Genomic DNA, 20,920 nt, shown 5'->3' with positions numbered 1-20,920 from the left:
AAAATGCCTATAACAGAGTAGATAATTTAAAAAATTTTTTTTACAGAGTAAAATCATGGTCAAGGGTAAATGAGCTATAGAGATTGTTATTTAATGACTTGTATCACAAGTCAGGGCCCAGTCGATGCTAGGTTTGATCCCATTTTCATTGCATAAGACTGTATAGTATACCTGACATACTCGTGAATTTCTTCAGCTTACTTAACTTATTCTTATTTGTTTTTATTACTAAGTATTTATCTGTCCCTGAGCAAAGCATATTGTGAAAGTCTTTCCTAAAGATCATAAAAGGACAAATGGTTGCACTAGTAATTAAACTGTAGACCTGACATCTATGAAAATATGTGACTGTCACAGACAGCATATGATCCTGACTATTAAAGATTGTACAGAGCCAAGAGCATAGCAGCCGAGCGCATAAAATACTGGATGTGAATGGGAAGGGGTGAAATCCTTTGGCAATGAATGCTTAATATTCCAAATGAGTTCTTAGACCATTTTTCCTTTTTCAATGTCCATTTTCTTTTTAAAAAATTAATGATATTTATTTTTCTTATATAGCAAAAGAGAAAAAAAAACCCATGATACCAAATTCTGGGTATAGCAGTTGGATCTGATTGATTTGACTACATACATTTTTATGCATAACTATCTAAATTAAAAATAAACATGCGGGGCAGCTGGGTGGCATAGTGGATAAAGCACTGGCCCTTGATTCAGGAGGACCTGAGTTCAAATCCAGCCTCAGATACTTAACACTTACTAGCTGTGTGACCTTAGGCAAGTCACTTAACCCCAATTGCCTCACCAATAAATAAATAAATAAAATAAACACTCACACATGTCATAAAACAAAAATGTAGAAGTAATTTTTTTTAAATTAAGGCACTAGAAGATAAAAGGATATAGTATATTAGGAAACAGTCTTTGTTGATCACTCATTTTACCATTTAAAATTAATGTGTGGGGCAGCTAGGTGGCACAGTGGATAGAGCACCAGCCCTGGAGTCAGGAGTACCTGAGTTCAAATCCGGCCTCAGACACTTAACACTTAGTAGCTTTATGACCCTGGGCAAGTCACTTAACCCCAATTGCCTCAATAAAAAAAATAAATAAATAAAAATAAAATTAATGTGTTATGTCTTATAAATAGCATTGTGTCATTGTCAGGCTTCTTCTGAGAACTACATTCTAAGAGTGTTACCAGAATAAAAGCTACAATAGACAACTTCGTCCTATGGCATGATGTCACCAACATGGATGTAGAACTGTCTTATATGGCAAGAGTCAACTGTGTACCTGGGCACTTTAGCATAATCACTCTGTGTACTTCCTGTACACCATGAACTTTGGTAAAAAAATATATGTAGTGGGGCAGCTAGGTGATGCAGTGGATAGAGCACCGGCCCTGGAGTCAGGAGTACCTGAGTTCAAATCCGGACTCAGACACTTAACACTTACTAGCTGTGTGACCCTGGGCAAGACATTTAACCCCAATTGCCTCACTTAAAAAAAAAAAGAAATGCAATTTCCATTTTCTTAAGATTGACTCCTCTCTTGTGCATGGGACCAGAGTGAATAAGCCATGGGTTCTCTTCTCTCCCTTTTTGCAAAATGTGCTAGTAAGCATCCCTTTGTAAAAAGCTAATTGATGATAAATTGATCAAATGAAACTGGAACATTAATCACTGGTGGTTAACATTTGGAAGGACAGAATCATTCCATCCTATTCAGAAGGGCTCCTAGAACCCCAAAGAAGAGACATAAATTCTCTTGAATATTTGACTCATCATTGAAGGTGGGAGTCTCTTTCTTGGCCTCCCAAAGCAGCTTTAGTGAATGAATTCTAGAGTAGACACTGAAACCAGGGTCATTGCCATTGGTTTGACCTATGTCTTGCTGCTGCATTCTGCTGACTGGAGGAGTGAGGCTGATGATGACTTTGTATAGTTCTGCCTCACTTAAATCCAATTCATTTGCAAGTCAAGACATCATTCTCCTGATGTCCTCTTTGAGAGCAAAGGATGAACAACAACAATTCAGAGTACTTCCATTGGATTGTGAGCTCCTTAAGGGTAGGGACTGTCTTTTGTCCCTTTAAAAAATTATTTATTTGTTTAGAATTTTCCCCAAGTTACATGTATAAAGAAATTTTAACATCGGTTTTTAAAACTTTGTGTTCCAGGTTCTCTTCCTCCCTCCCTCCCCACACCCTTTAGGAACTTTGGCAGTTTAATATAGGTTATGCATGTTCAGTCATGCAAAACATTTCCACATTTGTCATGTTGTGAAAGAAAACAGATGGGAGAACTTTGGAAAGAGGAACTAACAAGTGAGATTATACTTCAATCTGTATTCAGCAATTATCAGTTCTTTCTCTGTGCATGGATGGCATTTTTCACAACTTTTGTCCCTTTTGTATCCTGAATGCTTAGTACAGTGTTTGGCATATAGTAGGTCCTTAATAAATGTTTATTGATTGATTGAATGGCAAAATATGGTAATATTATAACATTCTGTCTCTTGTTTTGGGGAATGTATTTAACCTAGGAAGCCATTGCTTGAGATTCATCAATGAATGACAAAGAAGCAAAGTTTTTAATTACTTGGAATATCAGTGCACATCCTTCTTTATAAAAAAATAAATAACTAGCAATGGCTAACATGTTGTTTGTTCTTCTTTCTTGAAGAGGTCCATGAAATCTGGAGGTAATGTCATGACTTACAGTGAATTGGATTTAAGAGAGGGAGGGCTATGCAAAGTCATCAATCTCATTCTCTCCTCTAGAGCCATCTGGGTCCAGTGGCAATATATACATCAGGATGACTGGATATGGACTTGGATGTTTGAGGCAATGGAACTTAAGTGACTTGCTCAGGGTCACACAGCTAGCAAATGTCAAGTGTTTTGACACCTCCTCACTCCAGAGCCAGTGATCTATCCACCATGCCACCTAACTATTCAGGAATGGGATCACTAGAAATGTAGGAAGCTGCAGGCACATCACTTACTTAAAATACTATAACCTATGTCAGAGAAATCCTAGGTTCAAGCCCCCTATCCTGGGGTTTTGAAATCTCTGTCATGGAGTTTAATTGATAAGTCACAAGAGTGAGCTCCGTAACTAGGGCTTATATGGTTATTGATATGGTCAGATTCCATATCTACTCCGGAAATATTTAACTAGTTTTCTTAATGATTCTATTAGAATTATATGTAACTTGAAATAATATTAATGGCTCATTTCTAATAATCCATAACTTATGTTGAAACAATGAAGATAGAACTGTAGGAAAAATGAATATGTAATTTTTTTTACTTTGATCTTCTGTTCAAAGGAAAGGCAGCAAGAGATAGAAAGATAAAATACTTCAGAGTCTACTTGCCAAGTTAAACCCAGGAACTCTATGAACATAATTACAAAACACTTTACACACAAATCAAATCAGATCTAAATAATTGGAAAAATATCAATTGCTCATGAATAGGCTGAGCTAATATAATAAAAATGACAATTCTACCTAAATTGATTTACTTATTCAGTGGCATACAAATCAGACTACCTAAAAATATTTTATAGAGTTAAAAAAATAATAAAAAATTCATCTGGAAAAACAAAAGGTCAAGAATATCAAGGGAAGTAACGAAAAACAAGCACAGGAAGGTGAGCTAGATGTATCTAATCTGAAGCCATACTTTAAAGTGACAGTCATCAAGACTATTTGTTATTGGCTAAGAAATAGAGTGGTGGATCAATGGTACAGGTTAGGCACAGGAGATACAGTAGTAAATGACTATAGTAATTTACTGTTTGATAAACCCAAAGACTACTGCCTCTGGGATAGGAACTCAGTATTTGACAAAAACTACTGGGAAAACTGGAAGATAGTATGGTAGAAACGAAGCATAAACCAACATCTGACACCTTATACTAAAATAAGGTCAAAATGCGTACATGATTTGGACAAAAAAGGTGATACTGTAGGTAAATTAGGAGAGGAAGGAATAGTATACCTTTCAGATATTTGGAAAAGAGAACAGTTTATGACCAAACAAGAGATAGAGAATAATATGAAATGCAAAATGCATGATTTTGATTACATTAAATAAAAAAGTTTCATACAAACAGAAGCAATGCATCCAAAATGAGAAGGGAGGCAGAAAGCTAGAAAACAATTTTTATGGCCAGTACTTCTGTTAAAGTCCTTATTTCTAAAATATATCAGAAATTAAATCAAATTTATAAGAATCCAAGTCATTCCTCAATTGAGAAATGGCCAAAGGATATGAACAGGCAGTTTTCTGATGAAGAAATCAAAGCTATCTATTGCCATATGAAAAAATGCTCTAAATCACTATTGATTAAAGAGATGCAAATTAGACCTCTGAGGTACAACCTGACACCTATCAGATTCGCTAATATGACAAAAAAGGAAAATAATAAATATTGGAGAAGCTGTGGAAAAATTGGAACACTGGTGCATTGTTGGTGAAATTCAAAACCACTTAAAAGATTTCAGCTTAACAATCTTTATAGAAAATAACCCAATGGATGAATATTAATAAGGAAAATATCTGAAGGTTTTCTAGAATTCTGTTTGCAAAATTCAAATCCTTCCCCATATACAGATTAGCTCTAATGATCAAACTGACAGTTAATGTAAATGACAATGGACATGTAAGCATGTTAAGGTAAAGAAGTGAAGCAGATAGAGAGAGGCCATCAGAGAGAGGTCAACATTGGTTGACCTTAAAGAGAGAGTAATTTCGGTAAAGAGGTATTCTTGGAAAAATTTCAAAGGGGTTTGAAGAGTTAAGTGAAAGATAAGGGGGCAATGAGAAGAGTTTACTCTCTGGCACAATTTACTTACTTTTACATAAGGAGGCAATGAGGATGCTCTATTCTCTGGCAGAGTTTACTTACATTCATATTTCACTGGGTCTGTCCTGTCAAAGTGGGTTTTCTTTCCAGTTGTGCAAAACACAGACAATCTATTCCTCATCCCAAGAGATTCTTCTTTATGTAGTCAGATTCCTAAATCACTTATAGGAAACCTATGCAATGTATAAAAGACCTTCCTTTACATCTTTGGACATTCAATGGATGGATCACAAGACTCAGGCTACTCTTTATACCAACCAATCCAACAAAATGCATTTATTTAGTGCCAGCCACTGGATTAGGCCTCCTACCTTTTTCTCTGCATAGCAAAATCCACCCTTCCCTCCATCTTTTCTTTAGGGGAAATTAAATATTGTTTCTGCCCTCTCTAAAAAAAAAAAGAAAAAGATTTCACACTGTATACCAAAATAAGCTCAAAATGGATAAGTAATTTCAAAGTGAGGGTGATGCCATAAATAAATTACAGGAATGTGGAATACTTTTCCTATCAGATCTATGGATAAGAAGAGCATTTATGGGGGGGGGGGCAGCTAGGTGGCATAGTGGATAAAGCACCGGCCCTGGATTCAGGAGGACCTCAGTTCAAATTTGGCCTCAGACACTTGATACTTACTAGCTGTGTGAGCCTGGACAAATCACTTAACCCTCATTGCTCCACAAAAACAAAAACAAAAACAAACACAAACAAACAAGAAGAGAGTTTGTGACTAAACAAAAGACAGAGGATCACAGGAAGTAAAATGGATAATTTTGATTCTATGCATTTAGAAAGCTTTTGCACAAATAAAACTAATACAGCCAAAATTAGAAGGAAAGCAAAAAACTAGAGGAAAAAAATTTGGGGGAAGTTTCTCTGATTAAAACCTCATCTCTCAAGTGTAAAGGGAATGGAGCCAAATTTATAAAAATAAAAGCAATTCCCCAATTGATAAATAGTCAAGGGATTTGAACAGGCATTTTTCAGAAGAAGAAATCAAAGCTGTCAATAATTACATAAAAATCCTCTAAATCACTATTAACTAGAGAAATGGAAAATTCAAACAACTCTGAGATACCATCTCACACCCATTACAATAACCAAGATGACAGAAAAAGAAAATGACAAATACTAGAGAAGATGTGGAAAAATCAGGACCATAATCAACTGCTGGTAGAGTTGTGAATTGTTCCAATTCTTTTGGAGAATAATATGAAATTAAGCCCAAAGAACTATAAAACTATTCATATCCTATGATGCAATAATGTTTCTACTATTTCTGTATGTCAAAGAGATCAATTACAAAAATACTTACGACAACTCCTTTTGTGGTAGCAAAGAATAAGTAATTGAGGGGATGCACATCAATTGTGGAACGGTTGAACAAGTTGTTACATATGATTGCAATGGAATATTATTACGCTATAAGAAATGATTAGCAGGGCATTTTCAGAAAAAGTTGGGAAGTCTTATATGAACTTATAAAAAATGAAGTGAATAGAACCAAGATAACATTGTACAGAGTAACAACAATATTGTAAGGATCATGAACTGTGAAAGACTTGGCTGCTCTGATCAAGAAAATGACCCAAGACAATTCCAAAGCAATTCCAAAATGAGCTTCCAAAGGGAAAACAAATCTAGAATCAGGTACATTTGTAAGCAAATCTTTTCTAATACTCAAAGAACAACTAATATTACATAAGCTATTATGAAAATAAGGTTGCTACCAAATTCTTTCTATGATGCAAGCATTTTCTAGACCATAGGATAGCAAAACAGAAAAAGAAATCCATATACTAATATTCTAGAAGAATGGTGATAAAATTTTTGAAATTAAATATGTGGAAGGATAATAAAGCAATACATCACAAAGATAATATACTTTGACTATCTTGGATTTATACCAAGAATGCTGTCAGTTTATTATTAGGTTACAGATATAAGATAGTGTAATGTAGATGATAAGAAAAATTTTAAAAACATATGATTATTTCAATAGATGCAGAAAATTATTTAAACAAGATTAAACATACATTTCTATTTAAAAGAAAACCACCAAAAACATAGGGATAAATAGATCTTTCCTTAATAGGGTAAATATAAGTTGTCTAAAACCAAGAGGCAGTGTTATACATAATGGGGATGAATTAGTGATCTTTTCAATAAGATCAGGGGTGAAGAAAGGATGTTCATTCTGACCTTTACTTTTTTATATAGTGAAATAAATGTTAGCTATAGTAATTATATAAGAAAAATAAATGTAAGGCATAACAAAGTAGGAATGAAATTATGCCTGCTGCAAATGATAAGATGGTTTACTTTCAGAATTCCCAAGAACCAATTACAAATTAATTAAGATAATTTCAACAAAGTTGTATGACACAAAAAGAAATCCACACAAAATATTATCATTCCTGTGTAGCACCTACATAACCTAGCAAGGAGAGAACAAAGATAAATTCTATATAAAATAACTACAGAATGTTGAGGCACATTTTCTGGACAAGATAGCATTTTATTAACACCGACATATGACTGTTAATTAGTTGTGTTGGACTGGCCCCTCAGTGGGTCAGCAACCAGGAAGGCATTTAAAAAAAACAACATTTATTGAGACTCCAAAGTAGGAGAACCAACAGAGTAGTAGACAAGCCTCATAATTATTTGGAGCTGGGGAATGTAGGCTGGCCTTAAGATGAGGCTGATCAGACATGGGACTCAACTGCTTCCAGCAATCTTGTCTAAAAACTCAGAGCTATCCTAAACGGTATTCCCCACACTGCCTTATCCTACCCCTTGGAGACCAAATCAGCCCTAACTTTGAGAAAGAGACAAAAGGCCAAGAGAGACCCCTTTAGAGGGGCCTAGACCAAGCTGGCTCTCTATTTACAGGTAAACCAAAGGAAGAGTCTCATTTTATAATGGTTAGTGAGCAAAAGCCCAGAAGAATGAGTGATCACATTCCTCAACCATGACTTTACTTCTAACTGGGAGAGATCTCTTTTTGGTGCAGGTTGAGAAATGGAATTTGACAAAATGGGGGATATGATGTGTTATAGATTAATATTAGTTATTAAATAATATAGCATAATATGAATTGTCTTCAATATATAAAACACTAGTGACTGCCATCGGAAACAGCATAACTATAGGAATATTGCTATAAAACACTTTATGAAAATACAAACCTAAAATATTATATGAATATTAACTGTTGGGTAGACCAAACCAATATAACAAAAAATAAAATATGACCCTAGTTAAATTATTTCTTCAGTACAATATCAATCAAAACACCTGATGACTTTAATCTCATCAGAGTTGGCTCGAGGAGGGAGTAATTTATACAACCAATTTGTTGGAGTAATCTATCTAATTCTTCAGGAAAGTAGGAGGGGAAGGGGATAAGGAAGGAAGGGTGAAAGAAGGGAGGGCAGAGCAAGGGACAGAGCAGTCAGAAGCAAAACACTTTTGAGGAAGAATAGGGTAAAAGAAGATAGAAAATAGAATAAATATTGTGGGAAGAGAATAGGGTGGAGGGAAACAGCTATGATGATTGATTATAATGGCAAAATGTATGGTACTTTGCTGGGCTACTGTGAAGAAAATTCTTTGTCAAGTTTAAGGTACTATATAAAAGTTATGATGAACAGAAAGCTATCAGAAAAACATGGAAAGATATACACGAACTGAAGCAGAGTAAAATGCACTGTGTACAAAATAACAGCAATAGTGTAAGATGATCTGCTATGAAGGACATGTTTATTTTCATCAATGCAATGATCCACTATAACTCTGAAGGACTTATGAAAATTGCACTTCATCTACAGAGAAAGAACTGATGGTATCTGAAAACAGATTGGACCATAATTTTTGTTTTAATAGTTACTTAATCTGAAGTTTTGTTTTTATGTGTTTCCTTTCACAACCTGGCTAATATATTGAATTGCTTGAGTTCTTGGGGATGGGGGTGGAGAGGGAGGAAGAAAGAAATTGGAATACAAAATGTTTAAAAATTGATGTCAATGTGTGTTTTTACATGTAATTTGGAAAATGAAATTCTAAACAAGAAAAAAAATTAAAAATTAAAAAAGACTAACCCAGGAACTATATGAACAGAACTATAATATACTTTTCACACAAATAAAGTCACATCTAAACAATTAGAAAAATATTAATTGATTGTGGGCCAAGCCAATATACAAAAATGACAATCCTGCCTAAATTTATTTATTTAATACCATACTAATCAAACTAACAGAAAATATTTTATAGATCTAGAAAAAAATAATAACAAAATTTACCTAGAATAACTAAACCCCAATGATATCAAGGGAATCAATGAAAAAAATGTTTTAGGTGTTTTAGCAGTACCAGATCTCAAACTGTATTATAAAGTGGTAATTATCAAAAACAATCTGTCCCTGATTAAGAAATAAAGAAGTGGATTAGTGAAATAAAATAGGTACAAAGTACAATATAGTAAATGACTATGGTAATCTAGTATATTATAAGCCCAAAGATTCAAGCTTTGGGTATAAAAACTCATAATTTCACAAAAACTGCTGGGAAAACTATAAAACAGTATGGCAGAAATTAGGTATGAACCAATATCTCACACTGTATACTAAAATAAGGACAAAATAGGTACATGATTTACACATAAAAGATGATACATAAGCAAATTAAGAGAAAATGGCATAGTTTATCTGTCAGATTTATGGACTGAGGAAGAATTTAGGACCAAAAAGTATATAGAGAGAAAGCAACACAAAATGGAAAATAGATTATTTTGTTTATATAAAATTTAAAAAGTTTTTGCACAAACTAAACTCATGTAACCAAGATTACAAGAGAAACAGAAAACTGGGGAATACATTTTGAAACAAATATCTCTGATAAAGGTCTCATTTTTCAATTAAATAGAGAACTGGGTTAAATTTATAAAAATACAAGTCATTCCTCAATTGATAAATTGTCAAAGGATATTAACAGGCAGTTTTCAGATAAAGAAATCAAAGCTATCTATACTCATATTAAAAATACTCTAGATTACTATTGATCAGAGAAATACAAATTTAAAAACTCTGAGGTAACACCTCATACCTATCAGAGTGGCAAATATAACAAAAATGGAAAATATTGGATGTTGAAGGGGATGTGGTAAACCTGGGACACTAATCCCCTTTGGGTGGAGTTGTGAATAGATCCAACCATTTTGGAGAACAATTTGGAACTATGCCCAAAGGGCAATACTATGGCTAGGTTTATGCCCCCAGAAAGAAAAAGACCTATTTATTTGAACAATAATATTTTTTGCTTTTCTTTTTGTGGTGGCTAAGAATTGGAAATCAAAGTAATGCCCATCAATTGGGTAATAGCTAAACAAGCTGTGGTGTATGATGGTGATAGAATATTGTGCTACAAGAAATGACAAATAGGATGGTTTCAGAAAGGCCTAGAAAGACTTGTATGAACTAATGTATAGTGAAGTGAGAAAAAGCAAGAGAACATTGTGCAGAGACAACAATATTATTTGATGAAGACCTATGAATAATTTAACTATTCTCAACAATACAATGATCCAAGAGAATCCGAAAAGACTAATGATGAAACACTGTCCGCCTCCAAAGAAAGAAATGACACTGATTGAACATAGACTGAAGCAGGCTATTTTTTACTTTCTTTAATTTTTTTCTTTTTTTCATTTTCTCATACAAAATGATTTATTATATTCATCAGAATTTTTCTTTAAAAGTTGGTTGGTTTTACATTGTTATCAAATAAATTGTTTTGGTTCAACTCACCTCACTTTGGAAAAGTTTATTCAAGTCTTCCTACTTCCCCTTCCCCCCTGACCCTCCTTCCCAAACTTTCTCTCATCAAGTACCAAGAAGTATCAGATCTCAAACTTTAGTACAAAACAGTGATTAAAATTATATAGTGGTTAAGACATAGAGAATTTAATCAGTGGACCACATTAGGTATGTAACTAGAGAAGCACATTAATACAGAACTCTAATGACTATTAAACCTAAAGACCCCAGCTACTAAGGAAAGAGCTATCTATTTAATGTTAACTGTTTGTAAAACTAGACACCAGCCTAGCAGAAACCAGATATAGATCAGCATCTCATACCTTATATCAAAAATCTGTAGGATGTGCACTGGCCACACCTCAATAAAACCATCCCAACAGACAGGGCTAAACTAGGTTGAGGGTAACTGACAGGCCTCAAATCTGTTATTGAGGCAGGGGGATGGATACCCCCAAGCATGTGAAGATTTCCCACACAGTAGAATAAAGGCAGCTGAAACAGGCACTATGAGAGCTCAGAGCTTGGCCATACATTGAAGATGCCAAAGTCATCCACTGCATCCTGGACCACTGCCAATTGTTTTGACTTTTGTCTTGCCTCCTGGACTTTGATGACTCTGGAAGAAAGAGTGAGGGTGACTGCTTCACAAATCCAATTCACATGCAAGTCAAGATATCACCTGTGATGTCAATGGTCCTCTTCAAAAATGAAGAACGAACAACAACCTTATAACAAGAGAAAGTCCAAATAAATATATGACTTAGACATAAAAGGTGATATCCTAAATTAGAACAGTGAGGATATTAAAGTTATTGTTTAGGTCTCTGAATAAAGAAATAATTCATGATGAAACAGTGAATTGAGAGGATCACAGAAAAGAAAATGGACAATTTTGATTGCATAAAACTAAAAAGTTTTTGCCTAGACAAAACAGATGCAGCTAAAATTAGAAGAAAACAAATACCCAGTGGGGAAGTAGAGAGTGTTTGCAACAAGTATCTCTGATAAAGGTTTCATTTTTAAAATATACAAGATGTTCCAAATGTCTTAGTTAGTTTTAAGCTTTAGTGTTACTCAAGTAGCAATCTTGAGTGCAGGAATAACTTGTATAAAAAATTGATGGGGTAGCTAGGTAGTGCAGTGGTTAGAGCACAGGACCTGGTCTCTGAAAGACCCAGATTCAATGTTGGCCTCAGATGCATACTAACTAGTATGACCTTGGACATGTCAGTTAAACCTTGTTTGACTCAATTTTCTCCTCTCTAAAATGGAGATAATAATAGTACCTACCCTCCCAGTATTGTTGTGAGGATCAAGTAAGATAATTGTAAAATACTTAGTACAAGTGCATGACACTCAGAAAGATTTATATAAATCTTAGCTGTTATTATTATTGGTGTTGTTATTAAATATTTTTATTATTATTGAATAGTAAAAGTCATTTATCAATTGATAAATAATCAAAGGCAGTTTGAAGAGGCAGTTTTCTTTATTTTTTTTTGTGGGGCAATGGGGGTTAAGTGATTTGCCCAGGGTCACACAGCTAGTAAGTGTCAAGTGTCTGAGGCTGGATTTGAACTCAGGTCCTCCTGAATCCAGGGCCGCTGCTTTATCCACTGCACCACCTAGCTGCCCCGAAGAGGCAATTTTCTAAGGAAAAGAAAAAAGTTGAAGATAGCAATAGTCTAAGAATCACTAATAATTAGAGAAATGCAAATGAACACTACTCTGAAGTTCTGTCTTACACCCATCAAATTAACAAAACTCTCAAAAAAGGAAAATGACAAATGCTGAAGGGGCTATGTGAAAACAGGTATATTAAACCTTATTTAGCAGACATTTAAATTGATGCAATCATTTGGGAAAGGAATTTGAAACTAAGCCCCTAGAGTCACTAAAATGTATATTTTTTCAACAATAATACAACTAGATCAATTCCACAAAGCAATCAAAGCAAGAAGAAAAAGACCCATATGCGCAAAAAATATTTCAGCAGCATTTTTATGGGGCCAAAGAAATGGAAATAAAAAGCAAGCCTACTAATTGGAAAATGGTTGACCAGAGGGGCAGCTAGGTGGCACAGTGGGTAAAGCACCGGCCCTGGATTCAGGAGTACCTGAGTTCAAATCCAGCCTCAGACACTTGACACTAGCTGTGTGACCCTGGGCAAGTCACTTAACCCCCATTGCTCCACAAAAAACAAAAAACAAAAAAACAAACAAACAAACAAAAATGGTTGACCAAATGTGGCAAATAATGTAACTGAATAATATTCTGTCATAAGAAATGATGAGAGAAAGTTTGGGAAGGAGGGTCAGGGGGGAAGGGGAAGTAGGAAGACTTGAATAAACTTTTCCAAAGTGAGGTGAGTTGAACCAAAACAATTTATTTGATAACAATGTAAAACCAACCAACTTTTAAAGAAAAATTCTGATGAATATAATAACCAACCAAAATTCCAGAGCACCCATGATGAAGCATGGTCTCTACCTCTTAAAAGAGAGGTGATTAACTCAGAAGAGGTTTAAATATAACTATTTGGGGATATGGCTAATGAAGGAATTAATTTTGCTGGACTATGCATATTTATTGTGAGGCTTTTCTTTTCCTTTTTTCCTTGAAGGTGAGGGAAGGTAGGAGTGAGAGAAAATAGATACTTGTTATTTGTAAAAAATGAAATAAAAAAATACTCAAGAATAAAATTCTGACTCACAAGGCGCTTATATTCTATTGCAGAGGAAAAATAAATAGTATAATCATAAAGTGAATAACTGCAAATATATACAAAATAATAAGGTAGTTTGACAGAGAGAGCACTAGCAGTTAAGGAGACCAGGAAAGTCTTCATGTTTATTAGTAGAATAAACTGAAGTTTTCACTTCTCATTTCAACACTTTTTGCTACCACATAGATACCAACTAACATATAGACTTGACACATGGGTTATGAATAGAGATGGATTTTTTTAAAGTCCAAGAATCCTGCTAAAATAATCTATAAAATAAAATATGTGGCATTCTAATTGTGGAAACTTAATTGGCAGAGTTTCAAGATTATACTAGGAATCTCACTGGGTTTTAGTCATCTCAGCATTATATCATTTATGATATAATATTTGACTAGGCTAAATTTTGGATTCTTTAGATGTCAGGGTTAAAGTTGGAATTAAAGTGATATAGTGTGGAAAGCAATTCTTCAAGATCCATATTGAGCATGTCTTTAAAAGAGAATTTTTATAGTTCTCAAGCATTAAAAAGCTCAAAATTCTTTCTATCTCAGTAGAAATAACTCTATGACCTTGGTGGGAAGTCCCATCATCCGCTTTGTAAATTAGCTTTAACTTTCCCTCACAGGCAGCTGTGTGACAAAATATCTCTGTGTGTATTATAAACGATCTTAAAGTATTTGAAGGAATATTTCTAAACACATATCCAAAACTAACATTCTCAAAATAAATTCCATAAAAACTAACTGTGGATGGTATAAAATACTTGCCAGGAAAAACACAGAAACTATATGACCAAAACTATAAAACACTTTTCACACAAAGTCAGATCTAAACAACTGGGAAAATATTAATTGTCTATGGTAGGCCAACCCAATATAACACATATGACAATCCTAACTAAATTAATTAATTTATTTAGTGCTATACCAATCAAACTATCAAAGATATTTCATTGATCTATAAAAAATAATAACAAAATTCATCTGGAAAACAAAAGCTCAAGGATATCATGGGAATCAATAAAAAATATAGGAAGGAAGGTGGTCTAATAGTACCAGATCTCAAACTATATTTTAAAGTGGTAATTATCAAAATAAATTGGTACTGGCTAAGAAATAGAGAGGTGGGTCAGTGGAATACAATAGATGCATATTATATGATAGTAAATGATTATACTAATCTAGTATAGGATAAACCCAAAGATCTAAGCTTTTGGAATAAAAACTCATTATTTGACAAAAACTGCTGGGAAAACTAGAAAAAAACATGGCAGAAATTAGGTATGAAACAATGTCTCACACTTCATACTAAAATAAGGACGAAATGGGTACATGATTTCCACGCAAAGAATGATGCCATTAGCAAATTAAGAGAACACGGAATAGTTTATCTGTCAGATTATGGACAGAGGAAGTATTTAGGACCAAAGAAGATATATAGAGAGAGCAACGCAAAATGTAAAATAGATTATTTTGATTATATAAAATTTAAAAGTTTTTGCACAAACTAAACTATTGTAACCAAGATGATAAGGGAAACAGAAAACTAGGAAAGAATTTTTGAAACAAATATCTCTAATAAAGGCCTCATTTCCCAACTAGAGAACTGAGTCAAAATTATAAAAATACAAGTCATTCCCCAATTGATAAATCATCAAAGGATAAGAACAGGTAGTTTTCAAATAAAGAAATCAAAGCTATCTATTATCATATCACAAATGGTCTAAATAACTATTGATCAGAGAAATAAATGCAAATTAAAACAACTCTGAGGTATCACCTCATACTTATCAGAGTGGCAAATATAACAAAAATAGAAAATATTGGATGTTGGAGTGGCTGTGGGAAACCTGGGACACTAATCCCCTTTTGGTGGAGTTGTGAATAGTTCCAACTATTTTGGAGAGCAATTTGGAACTAAGCCCAAAGGGTTATAGAACTGTGCATACCCTTTGATCCAGCAATGCTACTGCTGGGTTTATGCCCCAAAGACATCTCCCCCCAAAAGAAAAAAAAACTATTTATTTGTACAAAATATTTATAGTATCTCTTTTTATGGTGACTAAGAATTGGAAATCAAACAAATGCCTATCAATTGAAGAATGGCTAAACAAGCTGTGGTATATGATGGTGATGGAATATTATTGTGTTATAAGAAATGACAAGCAGGATAATTTCAGAAATGCCCAGAAAGACTTGTATGAACTGATATGAAGTGAAGTGAGCAGAACCAAGAGAACGTGGTGCACAGAGACAGCAATATTGTTTGATGAAGAATTTTGAATGACTTAACTATTCTCAACACTACAATGATCTAAGACAATCCCAAAGGACTAATGATGAAACATACTATCCTCGTCCCAAGAAAGAACTACCATTGATTGAACACAGACTGAATTATGCTATTTTTCACTTTCTTTCATTTTTTATCTTTTATTGAAGTTTTCTTGTACAAAATGACAAATATGGTAATCACACATGTCATCACGTGTGTAATCACACATTTCCCAAATATAATATATAATACATGATTGCACTTGTATATCCCATATCTGCTTTCTTTTCATGTTGGGTAAGGCAGAGAGGAGGGAGGAAAGGAAGGATAAAAATTGGAATTCAAAACTATAAATAAAAATGTTTATTGTTAGAAAAAAGAAAATGACCCAATTTCTTATTAGAACCATATTATTTTAAAGCCTGTAACACACTTATTTACCATGAACTATTTTTTACCTTTGTTACCCTTAATTAACATGTGATTCCCCTTCCCACCCCACCTTAAATACAAATAATATTGGGAATTTAAAGTATCAAGAATGGGGGCAGCTAGGTGGCGCAGTGGATAAAGCAGCGGCCCTGGATTCAGGAGTACCTGGGTTCAAATCCGGCCTCAGACACTTGACACTTACTAGCTGTGTGACCCTTGGCAAGTCACTTAACCCCCATGGTCCCGCAAAAAAAAAGAAGGCATGTAAAGTACAAAGAACCATGGGAAAAAAAGAGGTAGGGGAAGAGAAAGGAACAATCTCCTACTATGTGACAGACACTGTGCTAGTCTGTTGTTTCTTTAGAATGCCTAAAGCTTTTATTAGCTATAGAGAATATTTTCTTTCACTGATCAAAAATGTACAGCGATTTCTGATTTAAGGATTTGTTTATAAGAAGCATTTTCATACCATAGCATAAGACTGAAAATGTAGCCTGTTCACTTTGTTGTAAAATATACTCTCATCACTTCCTGTCTTCTGTCATACCATACTTTTACTTTCAAGATTTATGTGTTCAACAACCTGGAACATATCTTTATGATTCCTTTTCATCAAGAAACATGTTCTTTCCATGAGCAATATTTAAAATAAAAATGAAACTAATAGAAACAAAAATCAATTCACTCCTTTTTCATTAATTTCTAAATAATTTTGTTAAAAGTCTAAATCCAAAAAAAAAAAAAAACAATGGTTCAATGAATCAACAGTCTAAATCAGTGATGTCAAACTCAAATAGAAATAGATTCCCATCTGGGCATCATACTGACTTTAAAAACACAAATTAACATCTTCTATGTTGTATTGTATTTTCATTGAGTTTGTTAAATTTTTCCCACTTCCCAATGTTAAATGTTCCCAGACATTTCCCAGTTTTCCTCATCTGAGTTTGATACCTCTGATCTAAATCACTAGTATCTAGGACAGCACCTGGCATAGGGTACCTACCACAATAAAAACTTTTTGAATGAATTAATAAAGTGTAACATTTATTTAAGACACATAATTACCTCATCAATCACAATCATAACTGCCTTTGTTTTACCATCGATATAACATTTGTTTGTCTTTTTTCTATGAGGCCAATATATATCTTCGGATTATTAAGCATTAACTATAACCACAATGTTTGTTTTTTTGTTTAGCAATATAAAAAAAAAATGTTTTTCATTGGTTGGAATTGCTTGCTCTGAGATTGAGAGCTTATCTTTCCTTTCAGTTAAGTTGTTCTGTTATCCCCTGAGTTACTCAGGAGTTCCCTTTCTTACTGAAATCCTCAAACCAGTTAATTATTAAGTAATCACTGTCCAAAAGAGGAGGCTCCGATTGCAACTAATTGGTACTCATGTTGTCCATCACTTGGATATATTTCCCTGGTTTTTCAAGTCTCTTAGCATCTCACATATTTTCCCACAAGGGCTATGTTTATTATTCACCAAGGTTGGCCTGGGAGAATGGTTCAGAACATAATACCAAACAGTTTGAGCCAGCTATGTCCAACTTTGAAGAATGGAGCCCAACCATTCTCAATTTATTATAAAATCCTATTCTGTAGAATAGCCAGGAAACCCAGAATCTCCATTTGGAAGACAGCATGGTATAGTGGAAATGCACTGGTTCTGGAGACAGAGCACCTGGATTCAAATCCTGCCTCTGGTACCTGTGGGACCTTGGTTAAGTCCTTTAACTTCCCTAGGCCTCAGTCTCTTTACATTATAAAAGTAGATGACCTTTGAGTTTGCTTTCATCTCTAGATCTGCGATCTGATGGTTCAGCAGAAGTGTTTATTCTCACAGTAGAAGACTGAAAAATCTTAAGTTTCTAAGAATTTCATTTCAGAACATCTTCCCCAATATCCAGATGTTTGTTTCTCTTTGGCAAATTCAATACTTTGGAGAGATCCAACTATTTTCTAAAGGACTGGAAAAATGAGTTAAAGAGGTGAGTGTGTGTGTGTGTGTGTGTGTGTGTGTGTGTGTGTGTGTGTGTGTGAGAGAGAGAGAGAGACAGACAGACAGACAGACAGACAGACAGACAGAGACAGAGCCAGAGAGACAGAGCCAGAGCCAGAGACACTGAGAAAAACTTTCAAGTACCAGTTTGCCAATTCATTGTATGGACATCCTGACAAAAGAGAAAGGATTGATTTCTTACAACAGGGTTTTTTCTTACTTCACATAAGTATGCACATAAATCCATTTTCTTGATCATTTAACTTGCATCTCACTTTTTGAACTGCTCTTATAGTTTTATATAACTGCTGGGGTAAGCCAGCTATATCGCTGTTGACATTTTAAATAGACTATTTTCAATAATAGGCTAATATAACACTCATAATACATTGTGAGTACTAGTAATCTATATTTTCCATGACTGCCAGAGGTGAAGTTTGGAGAAAATCCTTCTCGTGTAGAATTACTTAGCTTTCTTCCAAATGGCAGAGAAGTTAATAGAATAAAACAATGTAGGCATATTTTCGGTTGTTTCTTAAAAATATTTCACTTGAACTTGCCTGGAAACCAAGAAGGCCATACTCAAATCTACAAAATCAAGGTCACAGCTCTTACTCCTTTAAATACCTTACACCAAACTGTCAAAAAAAAAAAAAGAATCATTGTCCTAATCTGTCAAATTCAGAGAATCCTTTTCAAAAATCAAATTGTAAAACACACACAGACACACAGACACACAGACACACAGAGAGAGAGAGAGAGAGAGAGAGAGAGAGAGAGAGAGAGAGAGAGAGAGAGAGAGAGAGAGAGAGAGAGAGTTTTTAAGTTTTGTTTTTTTTTTTAAGTAAGTCCACTTAGATCCAGGCATGCCAGCTCAGCCTCAAAAATTCACAAAGAGCTAAGCTAAATTAAAAGTAGGTATAGGAAAATCAGAAAGTATGAAAGTTCTCATCTAAAGGGGGGAAAAGGCAAATTTCACAGTACAAATGTAGAAACAGAGGCAATTACAAAAAAATTAGTGGAAATCTAGGAATTTAAAAAATGTCATTTAGATGTCAAATCTGTGACTTTATGTATTATGACAAAGTGCTTAATACTTAAGAATTTTAGAGAGTTTTTCTTGTGGTTTGAAATCTTAGAGGTTTTGCAATGCTTATTTTTCATAATCACTATCAGATTCAGTTTTTAACCTTATAAAAATGTCCAAATCAAAGAAAACATATAGTTCTAACCACCCGCAGCATTGTCCCCCAAAAAGAAAATCTGCTCACCGACTGTTACAGAACACTCATTTCCCAGATGGAGCCTCTCAGTACTGAGTTTTGAAAGACTGGCTCACAGGCAGACTTATTAAGCAAGCATCTGATTTCCAAAGCACAACAGCTGAGCACTGAGAAAGTAGGTAGAGGGTCCTGGATTTCCATCTAGTTTCAAGGGTACCCTGCCATTTGAAAGCCATTGACATCCAGGGACGTCCAACACTTCTAACTTGTGCCGAAAGCAAGCTAAATATAGACCCTAGACACCTGACACCTGAACTGGACTAAATGAAAGTTAGCTTGGTAATCTCTCTCATTTTGTGCCTCAGATGAGATGAATAATAAAAAAAGACTTAATCCTTTTACCAAGGCAAAAAAAAAAAATCATAATAATTCTTGCTGAAACTTGATACCAAATGGGTAATTACCGACAATGGCTGCAGTTGTGAAACTTAGGAAGTCAAAGCAATAAATTCTTGAGATAGGCATTTCTATTTTAATATGTATATCCAAATCATAGGTTTCCATCAGCAGAAGACCGAATAAGAAGGCTCTCCCCAGGTGTGCTATAGACCTAGCCCATGCTGTATGCTTTTCTATGTTCTTTTTATTTGTTCTTTTACTGTCATATGTGAACAGCAGTACTGAAAACCTTGCTTTTCTGTGTAGAAAATTAGTTAATGTGTTTTTATGGAAGCTATTGGGAGTATAATTTCCAGTTACCTTCATTTCTCTATCAGAAAATTTGCCCTCATTTGAATATACAATATACAATATATTTAAAGCATAATCTTTATAGTATGACTTGTTTGGAATTTTCTTTTGAGGTTTCTTCCATTGACATTCGTTGGATAGCATTTCTGTTTTTACCTTTGGAGTGGAGCAGCAAAGCAGGGGATAGCTGTTTCCCAAAGTATTGGACAGTGAAATAGCATCTGATATAGTTTTCCACTGGCAAGGGCACATGCTGGAAAGCTTGGGTTCTCATCATGCACTGGAAGAAAACTTGGTGGGCCACTTTTCTGGCAAAGCTTTCCATTAATAAGCACTCCTCTCCTTTGTCTACCTGCTGAATGGAATACTGAAGAAGTTACTACATGAGCTTTCTCTCTGTCTTCCCAGGAGTAGATTTTTTTTTTCCTTTTTATTATTTGTTTGCCCAAATCTGTGATTTCATTAGTGTATGGAATTCTGAGTGTGGTCAAACTTTCCTCTACTATGTAGCACGGTAACTAATTGGCATACACACAAACATGCATACACATACATATAGTTATTTTATATAATTATATGTATAGTCTATAAACATGCATATTTATATATTATAAATACATGTATATATGCACATAGATATTCATAGATAGATGATAGATAGATAGATAGATAGAAAGATAGATAGAGAGTATATAGTCCTAGAGAATTACCTTTAGCACTGAGAAGCCTTGTCCTTAGTCACTAAAATAAAATGTTAGAAATAGGACTTAAATGTATGCCTTTCTGACTCTTTGCCATGC

General features: G+C 34.3%; 1 protein-coding gene across 2 annotated transcripts in view; it reads right to left on the bottom strand.

Moving 5' to 3' along the window:
• CD36 (CD36 molecule) overlaps positions 1-19,591 on the bottom strand; it is a 125,845-nt gene extending 106,254 nt beyond the window's left edge. For both annotated transcript variants that reach the window (XM_043966260.1, XM_043966259.1), the window contains exon 1: positions 19,419-19,591. The gene's annotated coding sequence lies outside the window, so the exon portion shown is untranslated. The remainder of the gene's footprint in view (positions 1-19,418) is intronic.
• Positions 19,592-20,920: the final 1,329 nt, after the last annotated feature.

The sequence above is a fragment of the Dromiciops gliroides genome, chromosome 5 (genome assembly GCF_019393635.1).
Source record: "Dromiciops gliroides isolate mDroGli1 chromosome 5, mDroGli1.pri, whole genome shotgun sequence".
NCBI lineage: Eukaryota > Metazoa > Chordata > Mammalia > Microbiotheria > Microbiotheriidae > Dromiciops > Dromiciops gliroides.
The sequence above is the reverse complement of the archived record's forward strand: the minus strand, read 5'-3'. Positions and strand labels throughout refer to the sequence as shown.